The sequence below is a fragment of the Ixodes scapularis genome, unplaced genomic scaffold, assembly GCF_016920785.2.
Source record: "Ixodes scapularis isolate PalLabHiFi unplaced genomic scaffold, ASM1692078v2 PGA_scaffold2__306_contigs__length_199485367, whole genome shotgun sequence".
In the NCBI taxonomy this organism is placed as follows: domain Eukaryota; kingdom Metazoa; phylum Arthropoda; class Arachnida; order Ixodida; family Ixodidae; genus Ixodes; species Ixodes scapularis.
Window position 1 is genome coordinate 186,627,223 of NW_024609857.1, and position 22,304 is coordinate 186,649,526.

At 42.8% G+C, this 22,304-nt stretch overlaps 1 pseudogene; it reads left to right on the forward strand.

The window, feature by feature from the left end:
- The first annotated feature begins 366 nt into the window (after positions 1 to 366).
- On the forward strand, positions 367 to 1,308 carry LOC121836680 (annotated as a pseudogene).
- Positions 1,309 to 22,304: the final 20,996 nt, after the last annotated feature.

Sequence of the window (22,304 nt, forward strand, 5' to 3'; positions counted from 1 at the left end):
GTTCCTCCGGGTCGGGTATGTAGCAAGGCAAACCGATCACAACTTACATAAATAAACAAAGCGAAAGGCTTAAGCAACCATAGGGGGCTCGGCATCGACATGTCGTTCGCAAGCCGCTCACGTCGAATTCTTCTTCAGGTACTCCTTGTTGCCTCTGATCCACACCCGGCCCTAATCAAGCGTCGATTGCCAACCACCGCCCAACAAAGTTGGGACAACGCCCCAACTGCAAGCCGACTGCCTGGCACCTTCCCGGTGGATCTGTCCGGTCTCGGAGGGACAGCCTGGCAACCTGCACTGCTGACACGTGACCACAGCCTACAAAACCAGCTCCGCGGCACTTTCGAGGCGGGGCTCGGCATCGACATGTCGTTCGCAAGCCGCTCACGTCGAATTCTTCTTCAGGTTGGTCTGGTCTACAAACCTGTATCTTATCGCAGTAACAGATGTTTCTTGTCGATGCCGCGCCCCTTTTCACTTGTAGTCCGCGATATTGACGCAAAAAGTCTTTGTGTTGTGTACGCGCTCTGTTGCGCGCTGTCTGTTGTCATTAGAATGCTGCTGATTGTATCCGGTGATGTTGAAGTCAACCCGGGTCCCTTTACCCAAGAACAAGTGCACAGAATGCTCGAAGTAATGGAGTTGCTACCGAGCATAAAGACTACGCAAGACGTTCTTCTAACTGAAATGACAACAATTAGACAACAGCAGATATCGCCTGAGGAAAAGCTGTCGTCACTGTCGGTGGCGCTTGAATCTCTAAAAAAAGATGTCGCTTCATTAAAAACCCTTGAAACGGAAGTACAGAGTATGCAGGCCACGTCATCTGCATTTTCTGAGCAGATGTGCCAACTAACCACCAGCCACGATGATTTAAAAAACCGCTCTCGGCGAAACAATCTAATCTTTTACGGCATCGACGAGGATGCAAATGAAACATGGGCAATATCGGAAGCAAAAGTGGCGAAAACGTGCGATAATCTATTGGGACTCTAACTCGAAGATACGCATATTGAACGTGCTCACCGACTTGGCCGATTTAACGCAGGGAGATGCAGGCCAATAATTAACGTTTCTTCTTTTAAAACAAAACAAGGCATACTGTCACAGGGACTTAGATTCAAAGACAGTGGAATATCGATTCGAGAGGACTTCTCTGACACTGTCCGTCAGGATAGGAGGAAGCTTCTTGAATACGCCAAGGCCCAAAATGTGCCATTTCAACTACGTTTCAACAAATTATTAATGGGTCAAAAATCTTACTATTTTGATCGAACAGACATGAGTGTAAAAGAAAGACCAGCATAGCAACCAGTTCATCTTCCTCAGAATTGTGCTAAAAAGACCACAGCAGTGAATGAACTAGTTGTACTCCTTGTCAATTGTCGTAGTATAAAAAATAAAGTTGATGACTTTGCCGACTTAATTAACACTACCACTCCTAGTGTTGTTATTGGGACAGAATCCTGGCTTGATGACACGATCGATGATGCAGAGGTGTTTCCGCCAGAGTATTCTGCTTACCGAAGGGATAGGAATAGGCATGGCGGCGGGGTATTCCTGTTAATACATAACAGCTTACAAAGCCTTGCTGTTGATTTTTCCAATTTCTCTTTTAAAGCTGTTATGTGTAGGGTGTCCCTGCTGAATGGCGAATTCCTCGTCATCGGCTCCTTTTACAGACCACCTGCGACTAGTGACGAATCAATCCAACTATTAACAAATGCCTTGTCATCCATTTCTTTCGACTATCTTGTGCTGGAAGGGGACTTCAATTTTCCGGATATTCAATGGGATGAAGGGTTGCCGAGTACCTCAAATTCATCCGTGCCATATCAATCCTTTATCAATTTTACTTCTAGTTTTTTGCTGCACCAGCACGTGTCGGTTCCTACGCGCTTGGACCCTAGAAGAGATAGCACGCTCGATTTGATTTTCAGCAATGAAAGTTCTATTATCTCTTCTGTCTCAGCTATTCCTGGCATTAGCGATCACATGGCGGTAATCGGACAAATAAAATGCGCAAAGAAAGCAGTAGCTCGTATGCCCCCAAGGAGAATTTTTCTATACGATCAAGGTAACTACGCGACTATGGCTGACGAACTTTTCTCTTTTTTTCCTTTGTTTAGCGACCTCAGTGCTGATGTGGATGTTGACACACTCTGGAATATGTTTAAGACAAAGCTAGAATTCCTTACTGACACCTTTGTTCCATCAAAAGTTATAACCTCCAAAAGACGCAACGACAAGCCATGGATTAACAAAGAGCTACGTCACATCATAAAGAAAAAACGGCGAGTGTTTGTAAAGTACCGACAAAATAGCAACTCTGGTAATCTGGCCCGCCTGAAGGAGTTTACAACACTCTTCAAAGAAAAGATGTCATATTTTAAAACTATGTTTCACAACTCCCTTGACAAAAAATTAAAGCGAAACCCGAAAATATTCTGGAAATACGTTAAGGCCTTAAAGAGAGACGTCACGGGCATTCCACCCATCAAAGAATCCGGACGACTAGTAGATAAGGACAGTGAAAAGGCGATGCTCTTCAACAGTTATCTTGAGTCTGTATTTACGCTGCCTATTGCGGATGCCATCCCTTCGTTTTCCTTTACTTTAGGAGAGAGTATGCCTGATATTGAAATAAGCCAAGATGGAATCCTTAAGCTGGTAAATAATCTTAAAGAAAACAAAGCCACCGGGCCGGATGGACTGTCTTGTCGCGTCCTTAAGGAATGCTCTGGAATCTTGTCATGTTTTTTGTATGTTTTATTTGAAAGCTCACTGTCCTCTGGCCGTCTGCCCAGCGAATGGAAAATAGCACATGTTGTTCCAGCACACAAAAGCGGACCAAAAAATAGGGTAGAGAACTACAGGCCAATTTCCCTACTCTGTGTGTGTTCGAAAATACTAGAACACATAATTTACAGTAATCTATTCAAACATCTTGGTATAAACAACTTCCTTTATCCTAATCAGCATGGATTCAGAAGTGGTTTTTCCTGCGACACTCAGCTAGTTGAATTTTACCATGACATAGCTTATTCCTTCGATAAAGGACTGCAGGTGGATTGTGTCTTTTTAGACTTCCAAAAAGCATTTGACGTGGTCCCCCATAAATTAATATTGCAAAAAGTAAAGTCTCTTAACCTTCCTGATTGTCTTTTTAACTGGATTTCAGGCTATTTACAGAATAGAAAACAGGCAGTTCTGGTCAACGGGAAAACATCAACTTACGTAGACGTAACGTCGGGTGTCCCCCAGGGGTCTGTGCTGGGGCCGCTTCTGTTTTTAATATATATAAGTGATATTTCTGTTGGAACTGGATCAAGCATTCGCCTCTACACAGATGACTGTGTCGTATATAGTAATATTAGGACTCAATCGGACTGCCTGGCTTTGCAAGAGGACATTAATAGAATTTCACGGTGGTGCGACAAGTGGGGAATGAAGCTTAGTATCCACAAATGCTCCCAGATGACGTTCACTAGGAAGCGCCAGCCAGTAACTTTTGCGTACTCGATCGGCGGCGTCCAACTAAAGAAGGAGGAAGTAGTAAAGTATCTAGGTGTTAAATTTTCTCATAATTTGTCATGGAGCGCACATATCGACTTCGTCACGGCCAAAGCCAACCGCATGTTAAACTTTTCGAAACGTCATTTCAGGGACTGTCCCTAAACTGCTAAAGCAACTCTTTTTAAGACTAACGTTAGGCCGATACTGGAGTACGCCAGTGTCCTGTGGGACCCAAAAGAGAGTTACTTGGGGAAAAAAAATAGAGCAAGTACATAGCAGGGCTGCGAGATTTGTCACAAGAAACTACAATTACAGAGACAGTGCTACCGCTCTTAAAAGGCAATTAGAGTGGGAGCCGCTTTCCTCCAGAAGAAGACGTCTTCGTTTGAAGTCTCTTCACGCAATTTACCGTGATCAAACCGGGATTAATAAAGCTAAGTTTATTCAACCCCCCAACTACGTATCTAGGAGATTAGACCACTCGGAAAAAATTAGGGAATGGACAGCCCAAACCAACGTTCTGAAATATTCATTTTTTTCGCAACACTATTAAAGAGTGACAGTCTGTCAAAGAAAACTGAGTTTGACAAGATAGAAACGCTGTCATTTGGCAGGGCGTTCCGCCCTGCCAAATGACAACGTTTCTATCTTGTCAAACTCAATTTTCTTTGACAGACTGTCACGTGACAGCTGGCCAGACTAACATGACTAGGAAGATGTTTTGATCCTCACGATGTGAATTTGGAGTGATTACTGGGCACGATAGTGTTGTATGTTTATTTGTTCCTACTTCGATTACTTTATTATTCTTTGAACGAAGTTGATAAAACTAAATCTGTGTGTGTGTATTTTTTTTTGTCATGCGGCAAGTGAGTTGTTTAATTTCGCTGTTGGCACATATTTTCCTCAGCTGATTCTTTTATCTGGCACGTACATGGAATGCCAGTCACCGATGTTTCTTTCATCATATTCTGGGCTTGCTTTTGATTGAGTGTTTTCCTGTGAGCTCGCGTTATTTCTTGTTTTTTGGTACATATGCACGTGTGTATTTCTACCCTCACAACTATGTACCCCCCCCCCCCCCCCCTGCAATAATGCCTTCGGGCGCTGCGGGGTAACCCGAAATAAATAAATAAAATAAATACAGTACAGTATCGTTTTAGTCCCCTAAAACGAAATCTCCACCCCGGGCACTCACGACCTTGAAGTGTCCCTGCTCGTGAACGCTCGCTTGGCTGTCTCCTTGATGAAGAACATCATCTTGCCGCTCTGACGAAAGTCACCCCGTTGGCTCACGTTGCACTCCCGTGGGCGAGCCTCGTGTGAGCCTCCCCCGGAGCGTAGCCGAAGTCGCCGCGTCCGTTCACGGTGGACTCCCGTGAGCGGGCCTCGGGTGGGCTTCCTCCGAAGCGTAGACGAAGTCGCCTCTGTTGTTCACCGGACCAGCGCTGTCTCGTCGCTTCCGATACTCGTTCCATCCCTCTTCTTCATTCCTTTGTCCCACACCAGGCCTCGTTCATCTTCTCGTCTTCTTCTCTTTTCTTCTCCGGTTCACAATCGTGACAATGACTAACGACCCGGTGTCTGAGGCATTGTCGACGGTGTCCAACTTGGGCACCTAGGTCGACCTGGTGTGCCTTTGACGTCCCAGGGCGGGCAGCCTCAGTATGTGCGAAAGGTCTTGCTTGGGGCGTGGTAAACACCCTGCCCTTTTTGCCCCGCATTCAAAAGTCCCAGTTTCAGAAGGCCATGGCGCGAACCCCCCGATCAGGTGTCCAGGTCCTCACCCTGACGACCGGCCATTCTGCTTTTAATTAAGAGAGTGTAAGCGTTTACGCCAGCTTGTTTAACGTAATCATGCCGTCATTTGTAGACCCTTAAGATATTAGGTTAAGATATGAAACAATATGCTGGTTGAAGCGCGCACAGGGGAGCTTGCACGCGGGGCAATCATGCAACACCCATACAATCGCCCACAGCTCGCTATTTTCTCTTTACTACCAATGTGCCAAATCGTATATATTCGTGCGCATGTTTTCGTGTGCATGCTTTCCTACTGTTGTTTAGATGGGGGCATAAGCTAGATTGCTTCAATGGTACTCTGAATTAACACGAGAACCCCAAAGTGGCCAGTATCCTTAGTGAAAAGTCGTTCAAAATCAGTATACTCGAAATGTACTGAAGTATACTAAAAGTATACTTTCAGTGCGGTCTTTGTAGTGATTCTATACTTTAAGTGTACTAAAAGCATGCTTCCAGTAAAAATGGTGGCGTACTGAAAGTATACTCGTCCGTAAAACTAGTACAGGTTGTAGAATCGTAGTGCCCACGGTAAAAACTAGTTGAGAATCAGTACACAAGAATTGCACTCAAGTATACTAAACGTCTATTTTCAGTGCTTGCAGTCGGCATACTCATATATATATATATCTATATAGATATAGTGCGATTATTAACATCAACTAATTAAAAACACGATAGATAGGCCGATGTCGTTTTCACAGAATATTTGCGGGGCTCGGCGAACATTAGATGAGTAAATAAACGTCACAGTTCGTTGTCTAACTAACCTTTTTAATTGACAGTGTAATTGACCATGTTGAAGTTTCAATTTTAAAGGGGATATAAATAAACTGTAGCCCAACTAAAACAATTTGCGAAAAAGCGACGATCTTTGGTTATTCATAGCTGAAAGCCTGCCTTTCGCCGCCTGATTAAAAAACAGCGCGGTGGACAGAGTGCAGGATGTTATGCTTACGTAGTCGCTTCGGACGCACCGTTGGAAGTGTGATGCTGGAGCATCCACCAAAGGCACGCTGTCAAAAGCGCGCAAGTTTGTTCATGCTGAATGCGACAGCACTTTATGAGGGTTGTAACTTCACTAGAAGAATAAATAATGCATGGAACTCCAATAGTTCTCGTTAACACAAAGAAACATGCCATCGCCGACATGCCATGTCAAAACCGCTTTCCTCGCCCCTGCCGTTCGTGGTTCTTCAATCGGGGGAAGAAAGTGCAAAACTGTATAAGTAAATATCTCAAAGCCCCTTGCTGTTTCGTGAATAGTTTTGATTGGGTTAGGGTCTAATGATGACTGCCTCTAAAACAGCAATATTAAAAAAGGTAATTTACGGATTTTATTTAATTATTAAAAATGTTGCCACGGTTATCTACCCATGTAAGGTCTGCCGAGTCGCACGACACACTGAAGACTGAATCAAAGTGGCAGTGAGCCCCCTTTTTCTAAAAACCTGTTTATTAAAAAATAGCGCCGGGTATAGCTGACATATTGTGACAAAGGGATGCTTCATTTTTCATTTCACTGCAGACCATTGAAAGTGTGATGCTGGGGCTCATTGTTTCAAAATACGAGGTTGCCCTCGGTATTTATTTTCCGCGAGATCCGCGCCTTCCAGAAAAGCCGAAATCCCAGGACTGCAAGCATGCGCAGATGAATCAGAATAGCCCTGGCGACGAAGGAGAAATTGCTTGAGATAGTTTCGGTTTTTCACTGAAAAAGAAAACCTAAAGTTTAGATAAAACATAAGATTGACTAAATATTTGTTAAAATTTTACAAAATAATATAGTGACGTTATTATTAATAATATATATATTGATTTGCTTAGTTTTGTCTTCAAAACAACAAAGAACAAAAAATAGACTTTTGAAAACTGCGGAAGACCATCGCTATTGCAATCAGCTTCCGTTCGGCCGCCGCTGGAGCTCCGGAGGCTTCGAGCATCGCTTCCTTTTTACGTTTTAGCCCATTTAGCGGATATTTTAGATGTCTTACTTACAAATACGGTGTTCAAGAATAGCAAGCGATTACTAGTAGCTGGGAAACGCTGCGCCTCACCAATGCAAGTAAGTGGCGTACTGTGATGGCCGACTGGTGCAAGCGCCGATGAGGAAGTTTCTTTTGTTTCTGCGAAGTGCGCCGCTGTTTCAAACTTTATCGTGTACCGTGTGCTTGCTAAGCTATGCTTGATTCTAACTATGCTGTACGCGGTAATATTTCGTTATTCGAAAGTAACGTATCTTCAAATTTTATGGCTCTCTCAGCTGAGTGAGAATGTTTCGCGTGCGGCGGAACCGAGGGCCAGCCGAGGGCCTGTTCCGGGCGCCGTCCTACGACGCTCGCCCGACGACGCTTTTGCGGAGCGTTCAAGAGCAGTCTGACGGCAGTTTGAAGCAATCACAGGTTATGCTAGTTCTGAGGTGTGGTCCCAGCAGCTCGCCAACGATTTGTTTCATAAAGCGGGAGCGAGAAAAACGTTACACGAGCGAGCAGCATGATTTCTTGCCTGTGCTGATGCCTATGCCGTAGAGACGCGCGGTTTCTTTGCGTATGCTGAAGCGGCACGCTTTCCAAGTTTACGATTGTGTGATGTAAATAAAGTGAGTTTGAATGTCACTTTTTTTAGTGGCGGCGAAAGCCGCTACTAAAAAGCAAAAGCAAGAAAAAATTGCGAAGAGGACCTGAATATTCAATGGAGTTGAAAGACTACCAACGTACCAACTCGCCCAGTTATTCTTTGTCAAAGAATAATAGCCAATAGTATTAAATTAAAAAAATGCCAACTTTTAATTGAATACAAACTTGTAATTGATGCAGTACAGCCCTACCCTGCTCTAGTGCTTTGATGATATCAGGTAATGTCTAAATGCATAGGATATTTCATAGCAACCATTTATGTCCGACCTATTATATCGAATATTTTCTCTGAAAGCTCTAAGTTGTATAAAAAAGTGCTCATGATAAATTAAGCCGCACCACTGAATGTGTAATAGCGTGTGACTTGTATGTATGTTTTCAGCAAAAGAAAAGGATGCATACGGAAAGGACCAATCATTTTGTTTTTTCTGTGTTAGAGTTTCTTTCAGGTACACCCAAAATGTGGGTGTCTATACGTCTAAAAGAGTGGAATTGACATTTAAGGCAGGGCTGCAAGCCTGACTCAGATTTGCTAGCTGGTTGCAACCTATGGAAACCTGCAGGGAACTGCATCACAAGAGTAAAAGTGACGTCCGCCCACTGATCTCTATTATGGCTGGCTGGATGGTGCATTGAGCAGACAGGTATGAAGCCACCGGAAGTAAGTGGCCTGTCCCGATAGCGAGCGCTTGACAGGCTTTTCAACTCTCCTGAATGCTGGTTCGAACAGCGTTCAGATCGCCGGGTCTTTTCTTTTCATCCCAAGAGAGCCTGCGTTTTGCGGAGTAACTGTGCATACGGACCCGAGAAGTCTCCTGGGAAGCCATTCGATGTGAAAATTTTGATATTCTATTTTATCAAAAAGTGCATATGTCCCACGTAAAAATGTCTTATTTTTAGGATTTCATCCTGAACTAGGTAATCTCTGCAGCGCACTGGCACGTCCGGAGAAGCGCACTGAACAAAGCAAATCTATCGCAATGGCGACTTTGCGAGCGCTTTGAAAGCTTCAGGAAAGTCATTCGAAATCAGTATACTAAATGTATACTAATAGTGAACTTAGGGTATGTACTGAAATCGTACTAGTTTCACACTTTTATGAAACAAAATAGTACAGTTTCAGCACCACCCCATGTAGTATACAATAAGTAAATTTCGAGTGTACATCTAGCATAATATAAGTGTACATTTGGTACACTACATGCATGATTTTAGTGTACTAAATGTACACCACCGGTACATATATACGGGGTGTCCCACATTAATTGAATTAAACTTTAAAAACACCGAGCCGTTCTGCGGGAGTGAAACCAACTGTACGCTGTTAGCAAGTCTCTTGCGGAAGTGCACGAAATTGTTTTAGTGCGCCTAGTTATTTAATTAAGACTAACAAGCTAACTTTTTGAAATCTTCGTTTGAAAGCCCAGGTGTGAATTGGAAAGTTGTAGAGCGCATTAAGAAACACCCAATTAAACTATTTTCAACAAGGCGCACTTTACATGCTCCTTTTTCCTAGCCTTCAAAAAACGCCTGCGAAATGCGAAAAAAAAAAAAAACGCGTGACACTTGCTTCCCCAATCACGGCGCGCAGGGCGCCACGAATGTGCGTTATTCGAAGGCCGCAAAAAGCACGAAAGCGTACTATGTTTAAAACACTTTACTTTGGTGTTTCTCAATGCGCCCTGCAACTTAACAATCCACGCATCGTCCTTTAAAAGTATATTTGAACGGTTAGCTGATTAATCTTAGTTATTTAGATAACCAGGCGCGTTAAAAATCTATGCAATATCGCAAGACGCTTGCTAACGACAGTTGATTTCACTCCTGCATTGCGCTCCGGTGTCTTTTAAGTATGGTGTAAGTTATCTGGGACGCCGTGTATGTCGGGTGTTCTGAATGGAAAGAACGGTCTAAATTTGGCCAGAAAAATCGGCGCCTGCATTTAAAAAGCTGACTTTACAAAAGTTTTTCTTTGAACGGCTGGATTCCAACTTGTGAAATTTCAGGACATGGAGCTCCATTCTCGTGAAATGTGAAGGACAACTTGACAACTTAATTTATGATAATGCAGAGGCGCCACCACCGGGAGATGCACTCCTAAAAATGAGTCAGGAAATTTACGAGGAAATTCTTGGCAGCTGCATTTCCAAACATTTCTCGTCAAAATAACGTACAGTCATCTTATAAAATTACGTGGGAAAAGTTGTAAAAAAAGACGCACTACATTTTTAAGTTGCGAGCATAGATGTGAAAATGAAATTTGAATCAGTTCCAAATCTTCCCTCGTGAAAATAATGTACTGCCGTTTTCCAACATTGACTAGTAGAGTCGTCATTTTGATTTGCCGCTATGGAAAATTACAAGGAAACCTTTGGCAGCTCTATTTCCAAACATTCCTAGTGGAAATGACGTACCAGAGTCTTCTGACGCTGTGTGAGAAAAGCCATAAAGAAAAGGTGCATTGCATTTTTCAACTGAAAGTATTATGTGTAGCATACAAACATTATGATCAGTGTTCTTCACGTAATTGATAAGACAGAAATTGAAATCCTACTTATCACTTTATTCAAGTTTCCGAGCCTGCCTCACTGTACACTCTCCTTTCTGATGATGGTGTGCCATTACATCCTGCGCAAAAAGAGGAGAGAAAATTACCCTATTGCACCCGATGATATAACATCACATAACTCGATCAAAGGACCACTATGTGAGGAAGGACCACTATGTGAGGATTTTCCTCACCCTTGTGTCATCCTGACACAAGGGTGAGGAAAATCGGACAATAGCATTCCTGAAAGCCTGATATGTCAGACATTGGAGGTGTACCTTCTGCGCATGCCCAGGGCTATGCTACAGGTAATAGTGTTCATTGCAGCGCAAAACAATTATTACCTCAAATCTTAGGCATCCTAAAGGAAATGTGTAACAAACAATAGCCTTTTCCAGATTCAAGGTTGCAGCTGCTACGTTTTAAGCAATTATGGACTGATGAATTCCACAACGAAAACATTAGAGAATGGCCATTTTCAAGACTGTGATCATTTTAAAATTTTATTTGAGCAGTTTAGAATAATACCGTATTTCGATATTGGTTTCAAGATTAATTGTACTACTGTAAACGACTTAATTTTTGGGAAGGCTTAGTTTTTGCGAGTTTATCGAAATTGATTAAAATAGTTCATGCAAATGGTAACCCCAGGAATACCAATGCATTGAACATTATTTCTGATTGCGAAATTTTGTACCTGCAAAATATTCCCAACACTATCACTTCATAAAATGTATGAAATATTGAGCTCGCGAAAATAAAGTCGTTTATGCTAATCAAACCTTTCAAAGCGCTCGCAAAGTCACCATTGCGATGGATTTGCTTTGTTCAGTGCGCTTCTCCGCATGTGCCAGTGCACTGCAGAGATTAGTTCTGGATGAAATCCCCAAAATAAAACATTTGAACGTGGGATATAGGCCCTTTTCGATAAAATAGAATCTCAAACTTTTCACATCGAATGGCTTCCCAGGAGACTTCTCGGGTTCGCATGCCCTTTTACTCCGCAAATTGCAGGCCCTCTTGGGATCAAAAGAAAAAACCCAGCGCCCTGAACGCTGTTCGAACCAGCAATCGGGAGAGTTGAAAAGCCTGTCAAAGCTTGCCATCAAGAAAGGCCGCCTACTTCCGGTGGCTTCATACCTGTCTGCTCAATGCACCATCCAGCCACCCATAATAGAGATCAGTGGGCGGACGTCACGTTTACTCTTGTGATGCAGTTCCCTGCAGGTTTCCATAGGTTGCAACCTGCTAGCCAAACTGAGTCAGGCCTGCAGCCATGCGGGAAATATCAATTCCACTCTTTTAGACGTAGACACTCACATTTTGCGTCTACCTGAAAGAAGCTCTAACACAGAGAAAAACAAAATGATTAGTCCTTTTTGAATGCATCCTTTTCTTTTGCTGAGAACATACATACAAGTCACACGCTATTACACATTCAGCGGTGCGGCTTAATTTATGATGAGGACTTTTTTTATACAACTTCGAGCTTTTAGAGAAAATATCCAATAGGTCGGGCATAAATGGTTGCTATGAACTATCCTATGCATTTACACATTACCTGTTGTCATCAAAGCACTAGAGCATGGTAGGGCTGTACGGCACCAATTACAAATTTGTATCAAATTAAAAGTTGGCGTTTATTTAATTTATTACTATTGACTATTATTCTTTGACAAAGAATAACTGGGCGAGTTGGTACGTTGGTAGTCTTTCAACTCCATCGAATATTTAGGTCCTTTTCGCATTTTTTTCTTGCTTTTGCTTTTTAGTAGCGGCTTTCGCCGCCACTAAAAAACGTGACATCTAAACTCACTTTATTTACATCACACAATCGTAAACTTTTCAAGCGTGCCAATTCAGCATACGCAAAGAAACCGCGCGTCTCTACGGCATAGGCATCAGCACAGGCAAGAAATCATGCTGCTCGCTCATGTAACGTTTTTCTCGCTCCCGCTTTATGAAACAAATCGTTGGCGAGCTGCTATGACCACACCTCAGAACTAGCATAACCTGTGATTGCTTCAAACTGCCGTCAGACTGCACTTGAACGCTCCGCAAAAGCGTCGTCGGGCGAGGGTCGTAGGACGGCGCCCGGAACAGGCCCTCGGCTGGCCCTCGGTTCCGCCGCACGCGAATCTTTCTCACTCTGCGGAGAGAGCCATAAATTTTGAAGATAAGCTCTTTTCAAATAACGAAATATTACCGGGTAGAGCATATTTAGAATCAAGCATAGCTTAGCAAGCACACGATATACGACAAAGTTTGAAACAGCGCCGCACTTCGCAGAAACAAAAGAAACTTCCTCTCCGGCGCTTGCGCCAGTCGGCCATGACTGTCCGGCACTTACTTGCGTTGGTAAGACGCAGCGTCTCCTAGCTCTCAGTAATCGCTTGCTATTCTTGAACACGGTATTCGTAAGTAAGATATCTAAAATATCTGCTAAAAGGGCTAAAACGTACAAAGAAAGCGATGCTCGAAGCCTCCGGAGCTCTAGCGGCGGCCGAACGGAAGCTGATTACAATAGCGATGGTCTTCCGCAGTTTTCAAAAGTCTATTTTTTTTCTTTGTTTTTTTTTAAGACAAAACTAAGCAAACCAATGTATATGTTATTAATAATAATGTCACTATAATAATTTTGCATAAATTTAACAAATAGTTTGTCAATTTTATGTTTTATCTAAACTTTATGTTTTCTTTTTCAGTGCAAAACCGAATCTATCTCAAGCAATTTCTCATTCGTCGCCAATGCTATTCTGATTCATCTGCGCATGCTTCAGCATGCTTGCACTCCTGGGATTTCGGCTTTTCTGGAAGGCTCTGATCTCGCGGCAAATAAATAATGAGGGCAACCTCGTATTTTGAAACAATGAGCGTACCCGTCTTTATTTGGCAAGGGAACGACACGTAAAATTTACGTCAAGTTTTTACAGAGTGGAACTCTCAATCGACTGTGTTAGCGTGTTCGTTGTTGCAATTGCCAAGTTCTTTTCACGTAAATTGAGATGTCTTAGAGTTTTGCAAGTTAAATCTACACCATGAAACACGTTCGGTGAAAGCTTGAGGTTTTTACATGAAGGCGCCGATTTCTCCAGCCAATTTCAGAGCGAGCTTCCATTCATAACAACACTTCACTTATGCGGTTCAGAAGTTGATTTGCGCTGCATGTGACTATGCAAGGTGGAGAATCTTATGTCCCAATTGTTAGCCGTAGTTTCCTTTGCCTCGTGAACTTTTGCTTGCTGTGGATGCAGTGATCTGAAACAGCGTATAGTGCGCTGAGACCTGCATTACAAAAAACAATGAATAATCCTGCAAACGTAATTTGTCTACTAGCCTATGAGGCAGCAGGCAAGTGGCGGTGCACTTTGAAAACAAAGATATGTGCATGCTCTTGCATCAGCAGCATCAAAAACTTGGTGCGATTATCCTCGATCGTCTAGCTTCCGAATAGTGCTAAGAGTTTTTTTACAGTAAACTTTTATTCTTCAATAAAGGTAACAAATACAGTTCAGGGAAAATAAAAGCTATCTTTGCAATAAAAGAAGACTTTTCAATTGATAAATATAGTAAAAATTACTAGCTGAAATAATTATTGACAAGTTAGGTAACGCTACTTTCCGTGACGTACAATGGAGCTAATTTTTCTACTTGTGTTTTGTTAGGCGTATAGTCCATGTTGCGTTTGCGACGTAAGTATGCTATGACAGTGCCGGTCGTTTCCCCGGGGAACTTTTGAACCACGTGGTCTGCAGTGAAATGAGAAATGAAGCATCCCTCTGTCAAAATATGTCAGCTATACCCGGTGTTATTCTTTAATTAACAGTTTTTTAGAAAAAGGGTGCTCACTGCCACGTTGATTCAGTATTGAGTGTGTCGTGCGACTCGACGGACATTACATGGGTGGATAACCGTGGCAACATTTTTATTAATTAACTAAAATCCATAAATTACCTTTTTTACTATTGCTGTATTAGAGGCGATCATTATCAAAGTATAACCCAATCAAAAGTTTTCACGAAGCAGCAAGGTGCTTTGACATCCTTATTTATCAAATTTTGTACTTTCTTATCCCGATTCAAGAACCACGCGCGACAGGGGCGGGGAAAGTGGAGAGTGACTTAGCGGTTTTGACATGGCATGTCGGTGATGGCATGTTCGTTTGTGTTAGCGAGAACTTCTCATATCGGAGTTCCATGCATTATTTAATTTTCTAGCGAAGTTACAACCCTCATAAAGTGCTGTCGCATTCAGCATGAACAAATTTGCACACTTTTGACAGCGTGACTTTGGTGGATGCTCCAGCATCACACTTCCAACGGTGCGTCCGAAGCGACTACGTAAGCATAATATGCTGCACTCTGTCCAGCGCGCTGTTTTTTAATGAGGCGACGAAAGACAGACTTTTAGCTATGAATAACCCAAAACTCGTCTCCTTTTCGCAAATTGTTTCAGTTGGGCTAGAGTTTATTCATAGCCCCTTTGAAATAGAAACTTCAACATGGTCAGTTACACTGTCAATTAAAAAAGTTAAATAGACAACGTACTGTGACGTCTATATACTCATGTAATGTTCGCCGAGCCCCGCAAATATTCTGTGATGAGGGCATCGGCCTATCTATCGCGTTTTTAATGTGGTGATGCTAACAATCACTCTCTCTCTCTCTCTCTCTCTCTCTATATATATATATATATATATATATATATATATATATATATATATATATATATATATATATATATATATATATATATATATACCCGTTACTATAATTTGAGTACGCCGACCGCAAGCACTGAAAGTAGACCTTTAGTTTATTTGAGTGCACTTCTTGTATACTATTTTGAACTACTTTTTACCGTAGGCACTACGATTCTTCTACATGTACTAGTTTTCTACGGACGAGTATACTTTCAGTCCACCACCATTTTACTGGAAGTATACTTTAAGTACGCTTAAACTATAAAATCAGTACAAAGGCCGCACTGAAAGTATACTTTTAGTATACTTCAGTGCACTTCGAGTGTACTGATTTTGAGCGACTTTTGACTAAGGGGATCACTGCAAAAACGACGCTGGCGCAGCTCGCTAAACAGCAAGCTTCCGAAATCCTGGCGATTTGCGTACGCAATCCATTTCGATGGTGTAATAGAAAGATTGAGAAAGATAATATATTTCAATGCTTCTAGTTTTCAACGCTGGCAAAAAAGTTTGATATTGAGGCTCCCCTGTAGTTTGTTGGAAACCAGAAGAATGGGCACTCCGAGAATTTTTTTTGTTTTTAAGAACAGCTACACCTTTTCGGCCGCGCAGTAGACTCCGTAATACGCCGTCATGCGGCACACAACTCATTCGGCAGAATATCTGTCAAACTAAAGACGTTTCTAATCATCTGCGCGCAGCTCCGTACTCCGTACTGCCGTAAAATTTACACTTTCGGTTTCAACACGCGCGGAACGGTTTGAAAGCTTGGAGGCTTGGCTACGACTACGAGCCTGGTTCCTGACTATCCTGACCATAGAGTTATTATAGTGTACGCTACAGGTTCAAGTGGCGCTAGTGTGCTGACGCAAATTGAAGCAGACAGCAACCAGTCGAAAATGGACTTCCGCTAATGCATTTCTATGGGAAAAAGTGAGTGCATTTTCTCCCTGCACTCGATCATAAGAGAAAATATCCCAAATAATTCGTACGTACTAGGTAGCTTGGAACATTTCTCAGTCAGGCCGACGAAATAATTGGTCAGTTACGGTGTTTTTCTTTCAAATTCATTGCATTAAAAACGGCGCTAAAACAGCTTCGTACGTGTATTTATGTGCACTGTCGGACACTGTTAGCGCGAACACGACGTCGGCGCTTTTCAGCGTGGGGGATATACGTGCCAAACGAACGAAGAACATCTGGAAATTAAGAAAGACGGCAAGAAGTACGCAGCAACACTGGATCAGTAACTACACGTGCATATACGATCAAAATTAATTGAAGGCCACGTAATCTATTTCTATTTTAAATAAGTAAGTACCGTTTTATTCTTTCTGCTCTGAGCGAAGCTGCTTGTTCTACGTTCAAAATATCACTCGCTCGCTCGAAATCTTTGAGAACAAGTGCCCGATAAAAGCTGCCCGGCAGAGAAAACAATACGAAGAGACAACTTTATAGCCCACGGACTTTATTCTCTACGTTTTGAACGTTTTTATCCGCTCATGCACGACGGGGTCATTTTTATATAGTGACAGGACTGGCATATTATCAATATATAAGCGTCACCGGATTGCTGGCGATCCTTGAACACACTCTACATTCCTTTCGATTGTAATTTTGCTTCGAATCGTCGCTTTTTTTTACACACCTGCTGCGGAACACACGTTTGGGACTGAAATGTAGCGAAGATAAACATTGGTCACTGATGAAGAAAATGCGCTAACTAAAGCAATTACACTTTTACAGTGTTAATCAAGGTACATACTATTCGGTACGACCCAAATAACCAAAGTGTTCCGTGTTATTTTCCGGCGAAGAGACAAAATGCACGCGAGCTTTCCCATAGGAATACACGGGAAGACTGGAAAAGTAGACTGGTTGCTGTCTGCTTCAATTTGCATCACGGAAGTCGCATAGACACTAGCGCCAGTTGAACCTCTAGCGTACATTATAATAACTCTATGATCCTGACTACGAACCTGGTTCTGAAAACCGTGTTTTCCATGACAATCGTCCTTTCGTCACGGACAGTTTTTCGTCTCACGTTCCGCATGAAACCCTAGCCATAAAACAGATTCTGTGTTTATAAACCCAAGACGTTTTCTGCAAAATGAGATGATGTCAGAAGTTTTTATGGCACTGAAAGACTTTTTTTTCTGTTGGCCGCTAAGGCTTTGAATGGAATAAAGCAAGGTCAGTTATTCTCCCCTCACTCTTTATCTTTAAATCAAATATGCAAGTTACTTGCAAGACCGTTTTTTTTCCAGGGGCATGAAAAAGAGTTTACTTCATCTTGGTTCATAGAAGGATTATGTTCATTTGCAGCTTTTCATTGGGGCAAGTTTTTCTTCAGTTTTTTTCAAAGAACGTATCCGCCACTCAGTAGACCGTTACGATTAATTACAGCGCCTCATAACAATTTATTCCAACTGATCTAAGTACATATGTCTAGCGTGGTATAAAGGCATGCAATACAGTTTTCCTTGTCTTTTTTGCCTTGCCACATTGGCCCGGAACGAACGCTGAAGGATGCGGCCCCCCTTCCAGCCGGCTCCCCAGAAAAAGGAAGTCCATTCAAGGCTGCCCTTCCGATAGCCCCGCACAACCGGTTTGTTGCCTCCTTTTGTTTTCAGTTTAAAAGTGAAAAAAGAAAGTATTATCTTATGCTCGGCTATTCACTTCCTATATCGGACTGGGATGCATGGAAGATCTTTTTTTTTAATACTTAGCACTCCGAGTGAATTAAGTTGCATCCATGAAAAGGTGAAGTTAGAATTCGGTTTGATGTACTCTTCAATATATTGAAAAGGCGTAACATATGTGGCTTAGTTTTTTTGTTTTTTTTTTTATTCGAGTGCCCTGCACTAAAATATGCAGATCTAGTGATTTTCAGGTGTACAGAAGGTCACAAGAATAACTGGCTTTATACCTCAAAGATTTTGCAGTTGTGCGTGAAACATGCATTAAATAACTAGGCTGATAGAGATGCCTTTTTTGTAGGGTACATCTGGATGCAACTGTGACGCTCTACAAAGAAAGGTGGAAGAACTTCAGGCCCAAGTTCAGGTCCTAGAAGAGAAGCTCTGTGGCTGAGAACAACTATGGTAAGCAACATCTGCTTTGCGAAATACTTTCAGTCCTTTTGAAATATATAGACAAAACTAGTCGTTCGAGTAGTCTAATAGAAATGAATATTTTCCACTTTCCAAATTTCGCCAAATTTTTCCACTTGCCCAATTGTAAGTTTCAGACGACATGTTGCTGCAAGCAAAAAAATACTGCTGCTGGTTTAGTGAAGGAAAGGTCAACATAAACATTTTGTACTAGGTCTTACTAATTAGACCGGAAGCAGGATACAAATGCATATAACTTAATCAGTAGCATGTTAGTTGTAGATAGTGTAAACACAGTAACTTTAGTGCCCTTTAGCTATGCAAATGATGGTTTCCGGCTTCAAAGTGATTCACATCGAACAACCAGTGCTCTGCTTCAAGTAGTTTAACAATATTATATCAAACATTTCCATACAGTAGAAGCTACATCTGAGTGTCTAAACCTACCTTTGTGTTTTGCACATCATAACGAATTGTATAAAAATGTGGTGCTAGGGTAGGGTATATATTTAAAACCCGGGTCCACAGCTACGTGCATGTCTGCAGCGCTATGTGTTTCAGCTCGGAGGATACTAAACGAAACAATGACAACCATATTTTTTTAGGTAATTAGCTAGAACTTCTTAATTAATTCTTTAAATATTGCTTTCATGGTCCATACTGCAAGTGCAATTTTAAAGACATGTCATGCAAGGCTAAAGCAATATACACAATAAAAAAAGTGAAAGCCGTTTACAACTCCCTGTAACGCCGAATTAGAGCGTAGCTCTTGGGGAGGAGGAGGGAAGGGTACTGAGGATCACGCGTTGTCGGGGGGGGGGGGGGGTCACGTGACGTAGGGGAAGGGGTCACGGGATCTCCCCCGAGGTCACGTGACCTTGGGGAGGGAGTCACGTGACCTGGGGGTGTCCCGTGACCTAGGGGGAGGGGTCACGTGCGCCCTCAGGTCACGTGACCCCCAGAGACATTTTCCGCTAGATTAAGCGGGGAAATGTTTCCACTAAATTTAGCGGGGAAATTTTCCCGCTAAATTTGGCAGTGAAATGTTTTCGCTAAATTTAGCGGAGAAATTATTCCGCTAGATTTGGCGGGGAAATTTTTCTGCTAGATTAGCGGGGAAGTTTTTTCGCTAGATTTAGCGGGGAAATTTTTCCGCTAGATTTAGCGGAGAAAATTTTCCGCTAGATTTGGCGGGGAAATTTTTTCGCTAGATTTAGCGGGGAAATTTTTCCGCTAAATTTAGTGGGGAAATTTTCCCCATAATGCACCGCGCGGTTACGCCGACAGCGACGGCGACGCCGCTCAAGCCGGAAACGGGCGCCTAGGAGCTGCGCTCTAAAATGAAAGACGTTTGCAACACCGTGTAACGCCGAATTAGAGCGCAGCTCTTGAGGAGGAGGAGGGAAGGGTGCTGAGGGGAGAATGTACCTTTCCTCCTCACCTCCTCACCTTCTCATCCTCCCTGCTACTCCTCCTCCTCTTTCTTCTCCTCCGCTCATTATTCAAGCTCCTCCCCTCCTCCTATCCCTCCCTCCTCTCCTCCTCATCTCTCCTCCTCCCATTATCTCTTCTTTTCTTCCCCCTCCTCCATCTCTCCTCCTCCCCTATTCCCTTCTCTTCCCCCTTCTCCTCTCCTCCCCTTTTCCTCCCCGCGCGGTGCATTATGAGAAATGTCCCATAAAGCACCGCGCAACGACGCCGCTCAAGCAGGAAACGTGCGCCTAAGAGCTGCGCTCTAAAACAGCCGCCTCGGAGATATTTTAGAGTGCAGCTCTTAGGCGCCCGTTTCCATCTTGAGCTGCGTCGGCGTCGGCGTAACCGCACGGTGCATTATGGGACGCGTGACGTCACTGACGACGTCATCAGTGACGTCATCGCCATCATAATCGTCACTTATGACGTCATCAGTGGCGTCATCGGCATCGTCATCGTCACTGATGACGACATTGGTGACATCACTGATGACGTCGTCGACATCAGTGTCGTCACCGATGACGTCATCAGTGACGTCACTAGTGACGTCATCGACATTCGCATCGTCATCGTCACTGATGACGTCACTGGTGATGATGACGTCAATAGTGACGTCACTGATGACGTCATCGGCACGTGATATCATAGGGGTCACGTGACCCCGGTGACGTCACATGACTCCCGTGAGCTCACGTGACCCTCGTGAGGCGACGGCGACGCCGTTCGGAGGGAGGAGTAGCAGACAGGACGAGGACGTGAGGAGGACGGATATACCTTCCCTCACTCCTCCCCTCCTCTTCCTCAAGAGCTGCGCTCTAATTCGGCGTTACAGGGAGTTTTAAACGGCTTTCATTTCTTTCCCCAGTTCTGGTCCCACACTAATACGATTGCGAAATCATAGAAAGAAAAGGTTGAAGTTGTTGGCTATCTGCTAGTCAGTTACTTGTTTTTTTAATTGTGAAAATACATAGGTGTAGCTTTCATGGCAGCTGTCTTCAAGATTGCAATATGCACGATGCAGCTACTAATTAAAAATTGTATTTTGTTTAAGTATCCAAGAAACTATGATGGTTATTGACTGCTGTAATAACTGCCGAGCTTATTAAGCATTGATGAAGCCCGCTTAAATGTAGCTGTGAGTTCTCTGAAATAAATCTGTTTCCATTAAAAATGTCACCTTGTATGCTGTCGACAACTTTATTTTTGGGGGTTCTCTCACAATTCGTAAACAATTAGATACACAATTAGGACAAATTGTTAACAAACATTTTTGGAAACAATACCAAGACTAATGGAAGAGAATGCTTCTAGTTTTGCAATTATGTAATCAGGCAGCCCTGGTTCATAGTGGGCATCGCCTGTAATCTCTGCAGATCTGTGCACAAAAAGGTATATATTTAGAAGGGGAGGTGCCTTTTGTCTTGTGCACACGAAATATTTCAAAACCAGTTCGGACCAGATTTGTTAAATATTTCCCTCGGGGAAAACAAAATTACAACATTGTTGTTGAACATGTCAACGCCATGTTCGCTGCGGCGAGGGCCACACAGCCTATGGCAGCTGTGCGGTCGCATGTTATAGTGATGGAGTGTAACCTTTAAAACAAATGAACTGAGAGGGAAAATAATCTTTTATTTCATATTTCATTAAGCATGCTTTTGTCTTGTCTCTTCTTCAGACGCCTACAACATGGTGAAGAAGCTGCGCAAAATTGTGCGAACACTGAATGCATCCCCGAACTCCACATGCGCGGTGGCGAGACGGTAAAAGTTTTGTTAGAGAAAATGCTGTAACACTCGCTGTACTGCGGTTAGGCTTACATTGTAGGGCAGTGGTACATACGTTAAAGAAATTGACTTTGCCTAATTTTAAGCGGCTATATTTTCAGAAAAGAACTTCATAATTAAGCTAAGCCAGTAGCTGGTCTTGGAGAACGCGCAGCGCGCTTGAGACGGTTTGGGAATTCCTGGCAGTTTCCTGAGATCTCAATCCTCGTGCTCATCGTTGCCTTCATCTTAGGAAGTGCTACATTGTACCGTACTCTGTGGCCATTCTAATGCCTTCAGATGTCATCATGGGCGGCACCGGTGCATGGTTACCAGGGTTGGGCAGAAATACTCAAAAATGTATTTGGAAATACAAATACTGGGATACATTAAAATAGTAGCTAAAATACTGATACTGAGATATATTTGTAAAAGTGTATTGCGATACGTATCGGAAATACATTTTAAGAAGAGGCAAAAAGTATTTGGAAATACAAATACAGGACTACATTTTAGGGAGGGCAGAAATACAAATACAGAAATACTGATACTGCAATACACTTTTAAATTTTGTTTGAGACGCCAAATGAGATGAAGCTTGAAGTTGGAGTCTGAAGTTTTTGATTCTGAAATTACTTTACCGTAGGCTTGGCACCTTGCCTTGAAGGTAGTGATTTCGGACGACGAGGAGTCTTCAGTGGGCTCAAAAAAACGTTCCATCAAGGACTGACCGCGGTCCCTTCCCTGACA